The sequence below is a fragment of the Triturus cristatus genome, chromosome 9 (assembly GCF_964204655.1).
Source record: "Triturus cristatus chromosome 9, aTriCri1.1, whole genome shotgun sequence".
Classification (NCBI taxonomy): Eukaryota; Metazoa; Chordata; class Amphibia; order Caudata; family Salamandridae; genus Triturus; species Triturus cristatus.
This window is the reverse complement of record NC_140592.1, coordinates 992,704,109-992,716,992: the sequence shown is the minus strand read 5'-3', so window position 1 is coordinate 992,716,992 and position 12,884 is coordinate 992,704,109. Positions and strand designations below refer to the sequence as shown.

At 46.9% G+C, this 12,884-nt stretch overlaps 1 pseudogene; it reads left to right on the top strand.

Annotated features, from left to right (window-relative positions):
• Window positions 1–4,450: 4,450 nt before the first annotated feature.
• LOC146799171 (uncharacterized) lies at window positions 4,451–12,079 on the top strand (annotated as a pseudogene).
• Window positions 12,080–12,884: the final 805 nt, after the last annotated feature.

Below are 12,884 nucleotides of genomic sequence, written 5' to 3'. Positions count from 1 at the left end.
CCAGCCAGATCGACGTTTAGAACACAAAACCGGCGATAAGGCGCGTTAGCACCAGGAAATTTACACCTGCTCTGACCTGGTGTTAAGTCGGACGGCAGCCAGCACCACAAAAGGGACACCAGCCCAGGGCCACATCGGAAGTGCAACAGATGCCATGGAGCCACACATCATGCGGCCCAGACACCCACAACACCAACCGACACCACCCCCTGGACCATAATAATAATAATAATAATCTTTATTCGGTTTTTTAGCATTGCAAAACCATAAAAGATATCATAGCATACAAATATTCACAGTAAAGTTTGTTTAAAAAGTATAGTTGAATATACAGTTAAAAAGAGAAAATGCAAACGGTTAGATGGTATGCGAATTAGTCCTCTGTTTTACAGGTTATTTCTGTGCCTCATGATACACTTTAGAAAATTCAGTACGTGGTAAACAGTACATTCGGAGTCCAAAGTTTGAAGTGCCAGCATAGCTGGACGGCATTGTCTGTGGCCCCATTTTTTTAGTAAAGGGATTAGCCAGATTTTTCGGTGGGTATGGAAAAACTTGCAAAACAATATTGTGTGCATGGTGGACTGTTGGGAAAGATCATCACATGGGCACGGATCCATCTGAGTATTCCAGTTATTTTTTTCAGGAAATGACACTAGTCTGAAGAAGAGATTCATTCTGAACCTTGTTAGGAGCATCTTTTCATATGTTGTGATCTCCAGAGTCAAATATGACTGAATTTTCGGGGACTGCTGTGTCATAGTTGCGTGAGTAACAGATTTTTTCGCAATCAGCGAAGTCAGTCTAAGGGATTCCAAATGGCTCAGCGCAACTAGTTTCAGTTCTTTTTTGGATATTTCTTTCAAATTTTCTGGCGTGTGGTAATATTTTTGTAGACCCAGGTCGGAAAAAAAATGTCTTACATAAGAGAGCCAGGCTATTTTGTGAGCGTGGTCCAAATCCATAGTGTCGTGTAGAATGCTTTTAGTCAGGCTATTTTTTTCCGACAACCAAACTCGCCTCCAAAGTAAAAGAGGTTGGATTTTCATTAAATCTTCGATATGTGGGATTCCCAGTTCCATGTGTGAGGCATAGGTGGAGGTGCCTCTTGGAGTTGATAAAAGGAATCTCATGAAGATATTCTCCTCTTTTTGTATAGAGCCGGTGGGTGTATGTCCCCAGATCCCTGCACCGTATAGTGCGATGGCTTGGCATTTCGCAGCATAAATCTGTAGCAATTCTACTGGTGGTCTTTTCCCGAGTTTATTGGAGAATTTCATCAACGCCATGATCGCTCGTTTGAAGAGATGTCTCCTGGCCTCAACCGCCCCTTTCCAGTTTAGGGCGTCATCGATCATAATGCCTAAGTAGGGATATTGTGAGGTCTTTTCAATTTTTTGATCTTTCAGAAAGATGGACTTAGTTACTTTTCTTGATCCACCGACTACCATGACAAAAGTTTTTTTGACGTTAATGTGCAAGTCCAAGGCACCCATGAAGTCTGCGTATTTAGATAAAGATTTCTGCAGTTCGATGGGGGTACGTGCTAAAATGACTGCATCGTCCGCGTAAAGCAGCGCGGGGATCAAGCGATCTTTTGCTCTAGGGAGGTCCCTCCCCCCTCTCAACATAGTCTCTTCTAGGCCATTGGTGTACAAAGAGAAGAGGAAGGGGGCCAGGACGCAGCCTCGCCTCACTCCCCGCTCTACCCTAAATGGTGACGTCCGTTCTCCTTTTGTCCCGTACCTCACTCTCGCCGTGGCTTCACTGTATAGCTCCCTCAGAAAGTCCAAAAGAGGGGGGTCTACCCCCATAACGCTCAGCAGGGACCAGAGCTTCGCGTGCGAAACGCAGTCGAATGCGGAGGACAAATCCACATATACCATGTAGATGGGACCAGGTTTAGCATGGGTATATTTTGATGTTAACAAGCTTAGATTTAGGGCCTGTTCGACAGTTCCAAAGCCCTCCCTGAACCCGAACTGTAAGTCCGAGAGGATGTTTTTGTCTTCTACCCATTGCTGTAGCTTTTCAAGAAGGACTCTGCCAACTACTTTGCCCAAGGAGTCGAGGAGCGAGATTGGTCGGTAGCACTTAGTGTCTTGTCGGTCCCCCTTCTTAAAGATTGGGACCATGATGGAAGATGACCATGACTCTAACAGGCCGAGTTTCGTTGTTGCTATGCAAACTCTTGTGAGTATTGGTACCCAGAGGTCTGGAAGATGTTTAAATAAGTCGACTGGGACCCCGTCAGGGCCGGGAGCTTTCCCACTCTTACTTAAAGATAACGCCATTTCGAAATCCTGCAGCTCAACCTCCATTGAAATTGGGTATACTACTGGGTAGATGTTAGGATGGTGTTCTTCACTAGTAGATGTCAGTTTGAAGATTTTTGAAAAGTGGTTCACCCACGAATCCTCGTCGATGGCCACGTCTATTTTTGGGCCGTTGGGGTCCGTTAGCAAGGGGGATTTAACTATTTTCCAGAATGCCTGGCTGTCTTTCAGAAGTGCACTCTTGTGCAGAGCATTCCACAAAGATTGTTTCAGTTCTTTTTTCCTTGCTTTTCTAGCAGTGTTATACTCCCGTCGAAGAGCTTGGATGTTTGTTTTGTCTCTATTTGGATTTCCGAGAGCTTTCTTCAGGTTAGTCTGTGCCTTGGTACAGTCTCGGTTAAACCAACCTATGGAGCTTGTTTTATTTTGGTTAGGTGTTTTGGTTAGCAGTTTTTTGACTTGCTCTATTATTGTCTTGAAGTTTTCCACGATTTGATTCGGCTCCGCATGAGGGTCGAGACAGATCAAAATGTTATTATAGGCAGATTTTACTAACCGTTTTGTGAGAATATTGGGATCCACTTTTTCCCATTTTATGGTATATCCATTATTTTTGCCCAGTTCTAGCCTGTTCTGTGTTAGAGTTTTTGCTATAATTGCCATCAGTGTTCTTGGTTGATTTGTTTGAAAGTTTAGGCTTAGAGCAGAATGATCACTAAGATTGTTTTCCAAAATTTTAAAATTATTAATTTGATCTTTGAGGCCTTCTGAGACTATTACGTAGTCAACGGTGGTCTCGTGGCCCCTTCCTCTGTAGGTGGGTTCTAGTTTGTTATTTGACTGTTGGATAGGGTTTATAATTTGCAGATCCAGATCGGAAAGTATTTTGTTCATGGCTAGCCCCACTCCTGAATGGATAAAGTGGACTATAGAGTTCTCATATTCATCCACCATTCCACAGGTGTCGTTGTTGGGGCAGGGATGTAGATTGAAATCTCCTCCCCAAATTATATGGGCATTTTCGATTTTCTGTTTGGGGTGCCAATGTTCGGTTATTTTTTCTTGAATTAGGGAAAGAACGTTCAAAAAGTTGTCATCCTCTAAGTTGTTATATAAGTTGATTATTGTGATGAAGAGTTTTTTCCCAATTATGAAGGTGAGGATCTGGAAATTTGATAATAGGTCTACCTTGATGATCTTCATGTCAGAAATTGTATTTGCTAGGTAGATTACCAGTCCCCCTTTAGGTCTACCTGAAATGCTAGGAAGGGCGGGGGATGTAAATGTCCTGTATCCCTCAAGGTGTAGGGGCGTCGTTGCCCAGGTTTCTTGTAAGCAAATGATTTGGGCGTCCTTCAAGAAACCAGCGGCCGAACCGTCCTCTATTTTGTTTCGGAGACCCGCCACGTTCCAAAAGATCACAGGAAGCTGTGAGGATGTGTTATCTAAGGCTGAGATTTTCATTTGTGGAGGGGCTGGAGTGGAGATGGATGGGGCCAAGGTTGTTTGTGGGGGCTCCGGGGATTTAATTATTGGTCAATCGACCATTTCCAGGCCGCTGAACCGATTCATAGTCGGTAAGCCTGGCCAGTTTTGCCCATTGATGGTATCTCTATAGTTGGATCCGTATAGTTGGTGGGGTGGTCTCTCCCAATGCTCCCAGTTTCTAGGTCTGTTTTGTGGGCCCATAATCTGCCACGGGACTTCTCTTTGCTGGTGGTTCTGATTTACTGACCACCAGGAGTTATCAGGGTCACTATGTCGCGGCAGTAGTTTTGGTCCAGCGACATCTAGCTCCCACGGCTGTGGAATAGGTTTCCGCCAGATGTTATCAGTGTCACGTATGTAATTGTTGTTATTATATCTTTTTGGGTAGAAGTATGACAAAGATCTTGTGGCGATCCCCCCTGTGGTGTTATTGTATTCCCAGGAGCAGATATACTCAGCTATACTGGGGTCCTCAAACGTGATTACAACGCAGTCTCCCCGGATAGTTTTTTTCCTATGGCCCACCCACGAAGTCCTGCAGACTGATGCTATTCTGCTTTTCCAGGGTGGCGGGACGGGGCGGTTTGTATTCAGCCAATACTGGACTTTGTTCTTCAATGACCAGTTGGGTTCCGTCCCTTCACCTGTAAGTTCGGGGACCCCCGTCATGACTACCACGTATGGACATGTCTCAGGTGGCATGTTTAAAGTAGGTCTTTGATCAGTAGTCCCTTTCGGGGCTCCTTTTGTTTTTGGTGGATTTGTGTTTGTTGTGACAGGGGTTTTAGAGGCAGGTGTGTTTATGATTGGGGTATTTACTATTGGTGTAGGTTGGGAATTAGTTTGTGGGGGAATGGTCAGGGGCTTGGGGATCGGTTTTTGTACAGTGGAAGGGTTTGGTACTGTAGGGAGTTTTACTGTGGGTTGTTTTTTGATCTGCGGAAGAGGTAAGGTTACAAGTTTCTTAAGTATAGGAAGAGTAGTCGTGGGATTTGAGGCTGGTTTTGGAAGGGCTTGTGGGGGTATAGGTTTAAAAGAACCGGAAATTTTTGTTAATTGAATCTCGATGTTACTAAGTCTAGTTTCTAAAGGGCGAATATAGGAATTTAGGAGGGAAGCTATCTCCTTGATTAATCTCGCTGCTTCTCTTTCTTTGCCTAAATGTTGTGGGCTTGGGGGATCTGGAATAGAGGTATCTTGAAGGTCATGTGGTGGCTGATGTATTACTACTACGTTGTTATTTGGGGGGGCAGAGTGATGGGGTAATACTGCTGGGTTTGTATCACCAACCAAAACTATGTGCTCGGTTGCTTTGGTATTTTCAGTGTCCCTCTCATTTGCCTTACTTCTTCAAGGGTTGGATCAGGAAAGATGTCTGGGGTTTTTTTCTAGGTCACTTTCTGTGAAAGTTACAGAGAGTTGGGAGGCTGAAAGGTCTACATTGTTTGGGAGGCTAAGTCTGTTTGCAGCCACAGAGGTTTGGGTTGGCGGTGACTGTATATCTGGAGTTCTTGCGGTTGCTAATAGTCCCATTGAGGATCGACGTGCGATTGCAAGTTCAGTTGAGACCCTCCCCTCAATTAGACTTATACTTTGGTCAATGAATATATTTGCTTTGGCGAGAAAATCATCCATTGGGCCTAGCAGTTTTTCTCCTATCCCGTTTTTTAAAAGGGAGAGGGAGAGAGAGAGAGGGAAGAAGAGAGAGAGAGAGGGAGGAGAAGGGAGAGGGAGATAGAGAGAGAGAGAGAGAGAGAGAGAGAGAGAGAGAGAGAGAGAGAGGGAGAGAGGGAGAGAGGGAGAGAGGGAGAGAGAGAGAGGGAGAGAGGGAGAGAGGGAGAGAGGGCGAGAGGGAGAGAGGGAGAGGGAGAGGGAGAGGGGGAGAGGGAGAGGGAGAGAGAGGGGAGAGGGAGAGAGAAGCCACACTGCTCACCTGCTCCCACCGGTGGGTCTTCAACCACGTGCCCGTATGTATAGCAGTACACCAGGACACACATCTGAGTCAGAGCCGTCATCTGAAACAGAGTCCAGATACATGACTGGCACAGTACACACACTTGCACAAGATAACATCGCCTACCCGCCCATGCACACCCAGGCAGAGGCATCACAAAGGCACCCGCCGCCCACGGAGCATGCCCGCCCATGCACACCCAGGCCTCACTGCTCACCTTCTGCCACTGGCACATAGACGGGAGGTCCCACCACGTGCCACTACAAGCCAAAAGCCTGGGGCCCGCGGACATGGCACCCTCCACACCATGCAGCCACGCTCCGCAGGCCACCAGGTCCCACGTTTGTTGCTGGGTCTTGAATACTCCATGGCAGAGGACATATCAGTGCACCCGGCAACATCGCAGGCTGCACACCCGCTCAGTTTTGATTCAGCATTACGTACATCAATTGTGTGTCTTTTGCACACCCGATCAGCCCAATGGGTGCCACTAAGTCTGTGACCCGGAAGCGAGGAAACGTGGCAGTAGGCCCGTGCTGCCCACTGGCTCTGGCCTGCACTGCGGTCCAGCAGGGCACACGAAACCTGAGTTGCCTGACCGCCGGGATGGGGCCTTATCGTGGGGTGCCCACCCACTCAGCAGCTTAAGGTGCCACTGACTCAGTGCACCCAAAGTCACCGTCCCGTGGCGGGGTGCCTCTGCCTGCCGCAATGCGCCGGGTGCAACTAACCCTGTGCAACCCCAGTCAGCGTCACGTGGTTGTCAGCCCGTGCCATAACCAGGCCTGGGTTGCCACTAAGCCTGTGCAACCCCAGTCATCGCCACCTGGTGGTCGGCCCGTGCCATACACAGGCCTGGGTTGCCACTAACCCTGTGCGCAACAAAATTCTTGTGCCCTTCATGATTGGGAACCGTGGCGTCTGTCATCCAGTGCAACTAACCCTGTGCAACCCCAGTCAGCGTCACGTGGTTGTCGGCCCGTGCCATAAACAGGCCTGGGTTGCCACTAAGCCTGTGCAACCCCAGTCATCGCCACCTGGTGGTCGGCCCGTGCCATACACAGGCCTGGGTTGCCACTAACCCTGTGCGCAACAAAACTCTTGTGCCCTTCATGATTGGGAACCGTGGCGTCTGTCATCCATGTACGACAGGTTCTTCGTCTGTACTCGGGTTCGTTTGCGTGAAGGCACAAACAGGTGCTTGGAGACTTTAATTGAAATCTTAGATTGGGGCGCTATGAATGAGACGCCGTAGTAGCTAAATGCAGTAACATTTGGGAAAAGATGAGCTCAGGCTGATTTGATGAACAAGAGTAGAAGTGTCGTTGATATTTGGACAAATTTCAATGGTGGTTAACTTATGGTTGGATACTAAAAGCCAGATTATTGCTCTTGCTCAGAGCTGAAACGTTGATAATTACACTACATGGACGGATACTTTCAGAGACAAGCATTTGTGAATTCAAAGCCCTGAAGAAGCCGTAGGTTTTATCCCGACCACGGTGAAACGCGTTGGCATAAGGGATTGGAATAAACGGAATTAAAAGAAGACGATTATTAGAAATCAATTGAATTGTGTTTGGATTGGTGTTTTTGATACTGCTGAATAGCGTTGTATAAGCTGTGTGCTCCGCAAAGTCTGTTTAACTATCCAGTTACGACAGGCAGAGGAGAATGGGACATCATCGGCCCCTTATGTTGGCGGAGTCACATGGCCTGTGACACCTGTGCCGGATGGGTGTGGTGTGCATGCAAACCTGCCCTCAGGGAGTGGCTGTGACATGCTGACAACTAGACCAGTGACCTACACACCACCAGGGAGTTCGCCTGCGACGGGGAGCAATGAGGCCCCCCCTCAGAGAGTAAGCGGAGTGGTCTGGCCTGCTGTACGCCAGACCAGTGCAGAGCTTGCCACAATGACACGTGGGCTCTGGGCATGGTTTAGTCCATGTCCGGACATGGAAGTGACTGATGCGTGTGTCCCTGTTGTAGTGTCCACGGTACCTGGTACACAAAATGCAATGTAGCACCTTCTGACTGGCATCCCACAGGATTAGCATCATTGACACAAGGGAAATCACTGTCCCTACATTCATCCACACATGCATACATGACTGATCATAGACATGACACAGCAGTGCGTCAATGGATGTTTATTGCACATCCAGTGCAGTTATGCAGCTGGAGCGGTTCAGGACAATGCCCAGCACACTACACAATATGGGCCCGTGGAGGGCCAGCCAGAGTCCATCCGGGGATGACAAGTCCTGCTGTAGGGAAGGGTACAGTCCGCAGCCTGGTCACCGTGTCATTGGTCATCAATCTGGAAGTGGCAGTCCATGTCGCTGTCCAAGGTGAGTGCATCGGAGTGTATCGTGGGTCAGTGGAAGGTCATGAGGCCATGTGCGGGACCAAGCAGAGATAGGCCAGGTGACGGTGATGAATGCTAGTGCCTGGTCCTTCTGACCACAGTCCCATCCACGTCCTCGGGTGTGTGCCCTGCCCCACCTGTGAATGTTGCAGAACCGGGTCCCGCACTGTGTGCCACTGACACATTAGGGGCCTGAGTGGATCCGGCTGCCGCACTGTGTGCCACTGACACATCAGGGGCCTGAGTGGACACGTCAGCTGCACTGAGAGGCACTGACACACCAGGGGGTGGGATGTGGATGGTGTGGGGGCAGCAGCATTCATCTGCGCCACGCCTTGTGGCGGCAATGCCATGGTAGAGTTCTGTAGGGCATGATAGATCCCAGCTACATTTCGATGAGGTGCAGTGGTGGCTGCCATCCTTTTTGCCTCACTCCACACCATGTCCTCCATGAGCCTCCGTATGTGTGCCAGCTCACGGCTGGCATCGCTGGAGCCACTCTGAGCAGACAGGTGTTCTCCAGCGATGTCAGTCAGGGCTCGTTGGAGACCATGGGGCGGACATAGACACCCAAGTATGGCGTCCAGTTTGGCAACCATGATGCCGAAGCCCACCCGCACCTGCTCAGCCGTCTCCATTTGGCACTCCAGCACACGGCGTTGGAAGGCCATGTGTTGTTCCTGGAGGTCTTGGGAGGGTGCCGGGGCTGTGGGTGCCTCCTGCTGGGTGTATTGGGTGGTGGGTGGGGTCTCCTCAATGTAGCTGGGCTGCCCTGAGCCTGGAGGTGTGTGGCGGATGAGGTCAATGATGTCTTCGATGGTTTGGGTGTTGATGCTGGCGCTGTCCTCATCATCCATGAAGAGTGGCTGGGACTGCTCTGCAGGAGGTGTTGATGGTGCCCCTGTGATGTGAAGGGGAGATGGTGTATTACAATGTGTCCACATGTGTGTAGACGTATGGTACAGGTTGACATTCAGACAGCATTGCATTGTACATTGTAACAGTCTGTAGACCTGGACAATGGCCCAGAGTCATTGTGAGTGTGGACTGTGCTCTGCTTGATTGTGTATGTGTGCCATTGTGCCCATATCCACCTGTCACCCCAGTACCTGGTGGTCACTCACCCTGTTGCGGTTGTGTTCTGTCAGGCAGTGTCCGGTCCCCCGACTCCAGCGACAGTCTCCACACTTATGACGGTCGACACCAGCTCCTCCGTGTCATCCAGCTCCAGCTGTGGCACTGGGCCCCCATCTCCAGTCTGCATTGCTGCCTTCTGGTTGGCGGAGAGTTTCTCCTTGGTCTTCCGCTTGATGTCATTCCATCGCCTCTTGATCTCGTCCATTGTCTGCTTGTGCTCTCCAACGGCATTCACCTTGTCGACGATGTCCCGCCATATTGCAGTTTTGGTGCCCAGTGACACGTTGGAGGTGACGAAGAGTTGTTGATGGTGTTCCATCACCGCCGTGACTATGATCCTGTTCGCCTGCGGGCTGAACTTCGTCTTCCTTGTCTTCTTGTCCTTGCCCTTCCCTGTGCCCGATGTCCCGGGCTGGTTGTCCGGGGTGCTTGTGGGGTTGCGCTCGTCCTCTGTGCCTGCTCCGGCTGCCTCCATGGTGCTTGGGTGTAGGTCAGTTTGTGTGTGGGTGTTTTTTCTGCTTTTTTGGAGATTTTTCCCACCTGCCAGGTGTGTTGCAGGCCTGGCGCTGCTTATCGCTGATTTCCTCATCGCGCTTTGTCCCATCGCAGGTTTTTAGGTGTTGTGGTTTGTGTTTTTTTCTCTGTCTAGGTGGTTTTATCGCAGACATTGTCCACGGTTGTGGCAGACTATCGCATGCTACCGCTTTGTTGTGAATCCCGCGTTGTCACGGGGTTATTTTCCCGCGATGGGCTGCGATATTGAAAGTTGCGTTATGCTACTCTTGCAGTAGTTATCACATGTTCTTGTGAATATACCCTACAGTTGTTGATGAGGAACCTCCTTTGTAGAAGTCTACCTGTTCTCTTCGGCCTATTAATGCTCCTGTATTTCAACAGACTGCTTTTGGTTACATTGTTGACTACTTTTTTCTGACTCTTCTGACACTTCCCTTCATTGTGTATGTGACTTTCTTCTTTGGTTGAAAAGCACTTATCTGATCCTTCCATGGTGTGACATTCGGATCTCACTACTTTTCCTGCTTCTTTGGATTGGATTTGCGACAGTTTTCTTTTTGCTTATAAATGGGCTTTATCTTCCAGAATGCTCTACCTCAGAACTGGTAGTCAGGGTGTTGAAACCTCATTCTTTGTCCCAGAAATGTGAAGAGACCTGTCCCTTGTGAATATTTCTGCTTTTCCAGTGCTTGATGGAACTGTTTGGAATAAGGTCCCATATAATATTTGTGGTCCAAAAGAGACACTGCAGATCCCTTACATGTTTAAGGTTGCGATGGATTAGGTGATCATCCCTGGTTATATTTCTGATGATTGGGATGTAAAAATCATTTACCTCAATGCTCTCAGAGCTTGAATATTATACTGTATTTGAAAGTGAGGATTTGTACCAAAATTCTGCTAATTATGGGGAAATGTTTTGCTATCATCACAATGCACATCATTTTTTACACAGTGTTTCTCAAACAGTTTTTAATTTTACAGAATGGGAACACTGCCCGACTTCCCAGACGATAGCTCCAAAACATACATGGAAAAATGTGCATATTTTTCAGGTCGTAATCCTTCAGATTCAGTGTCCTCTTATTTTAAACTTACCCCTTCACAGGCAAAGAAAAATATGCTCACATGCACAAAATTGATTTATTTGAATTCATTCATTTCCCTGGTGGATCTAAAAGGCTTCGACTATTGGAAATACACTACAATTTACAATCCGTTCGGGGACCAAAATACTGGCAAGTGAAAGGCACAGACACATTGTTTAGAGCCTGCATGATTTCAGAACACATGACAGTAGTAATAATATCCTTTTTTTCGATCGAAGACCATAAAAGCAATATGCAATAATACACAAGAACAAAATCAATAAAAATCCATAAAATTACAGGATAAATTGTAACATAAACCCAGTAAAAACAAAAACAAATACATATGATAACGCAATCATCTCCAAGTATTTTCACTATGAAACCACCATCTTCCCCAAACAGATTGCAACATGCACATAACAACCAAGGTTCCATAGATCAACCTGTTGAATCCAGATGCACATACAACCGGAGACATATCTTCAAAGAAAAAAACAAAAATGCATCACAGGATGAAATAAACATTATACAAATTGTATAGATCATGATGACAATGTGAATCATAACCACATGATAAAATTGGGAGGGAAATATGGAATTAACAGTGCATAACAATAAAGGGCAGTCACTCATTCAATTTTCAAAGCCCCCAACACTCAGGAGCCAGTTACAGATTTATTTGGTGCCCCAGAAGCAGAGAAACATACTATAATGGAAGACCCAAGCGTTTTCTAGTTGTACCCACTGCAAACAGAAATCCCCTCATACAAAAAGACAGTTGCCCTACTCAAATATGAACGGAGGATTCTGAAAGCAGGTGAAAAATTGTGGAACCCCAAATTCCGACAATAGGGTTTAAGCCATTTTGCTCTGGCACATGAATACAATGGGCAATTGATAATAACATGTTTGATAGGCTCCACCCGAGTAAAACAAAAGGAGCAAACCTTTTTTATCCTAGCACACTTTGCGCCACTTGCAGGTAATTAACTGTTCAGTGTCAATGTGCAAATCATAAACTTAATAAAAAGTGTTTTGGCCCAGTGCAGAAGAATCTCATCAAGGTATACTTCCAACTTCAAGGTGGATTTTGTAGAAAAAAATCTTTTCAGTAAGGCTATTGCTATCGGCATTCCTGACATACTCAACTTTTGTATAATCCCAGAAAGCTGTCTTCACTTTAGCTTTGGATGAGGAGCTGATTAAGAGCAATTCAGTCCAGAAAGCTTCCAGATCCAGGGCATAAAGCCATTTCTTAATTTTTGACAGCCATGAAGTAGTCAAGTTTCTGTCCATCCGGATTAATTTCTTTATACCTTGCCTATAAGATTCTAATTCAGGAGTTGACCAGATCCTAACCAAAAATATCAAGTGCCTCAGAACTGCCGGATCGCCAATCCATTTTAGAGCCAGGCCGAAATAAACAGGGACAATGGGAGTGCTAAGAGGTAGGGTCAAAAATGATCTTATAAAATAGTTTTCTCATGTTATAAGGGAATTTAATGAAGCCATACCCCACACCTCTGCCCCGTATAGTGCAGCCAACAGCCTTGTACACTTCTAAAGCCAGTTACACTGTCCTCAAAGAGGTAGCCCTGTAGATTTTCATTATTGCCACTGATTTGTGCAGAATAGTATCCTTACTCTTTTTGATATGTTCAGACCATGATAGAGATCTGCAAATTCTTACTCCTAGATAATCAAAGTAATTGTCTTCCTCCAATAGGCTGGCCTCAAGTTCTTGGTGAAAGATCAATACAGTCTTAATGTCATAATGTTGTTTTCTGAGCATTGATTTCTAGGCCTCTTGAGTTGCAAAAGTCATGGAATTTGTCTAATAGATTTTGGATACCCACGGGGGTCCTTGTGATAAGCAGAGTATCGTCGGAAAACATTAAACCAGGGATAGCAACACCACCAAGTTTGGAGGCATCATAAGTGCAAACATTAAGGAATTTAAATGTGTCAATTATGTATTACGAGAATAAAAATGGGGCTAGGACACACCCCTCCCAGACCCCGCAAAGAATGCTAAACCATTCAGTTACAGC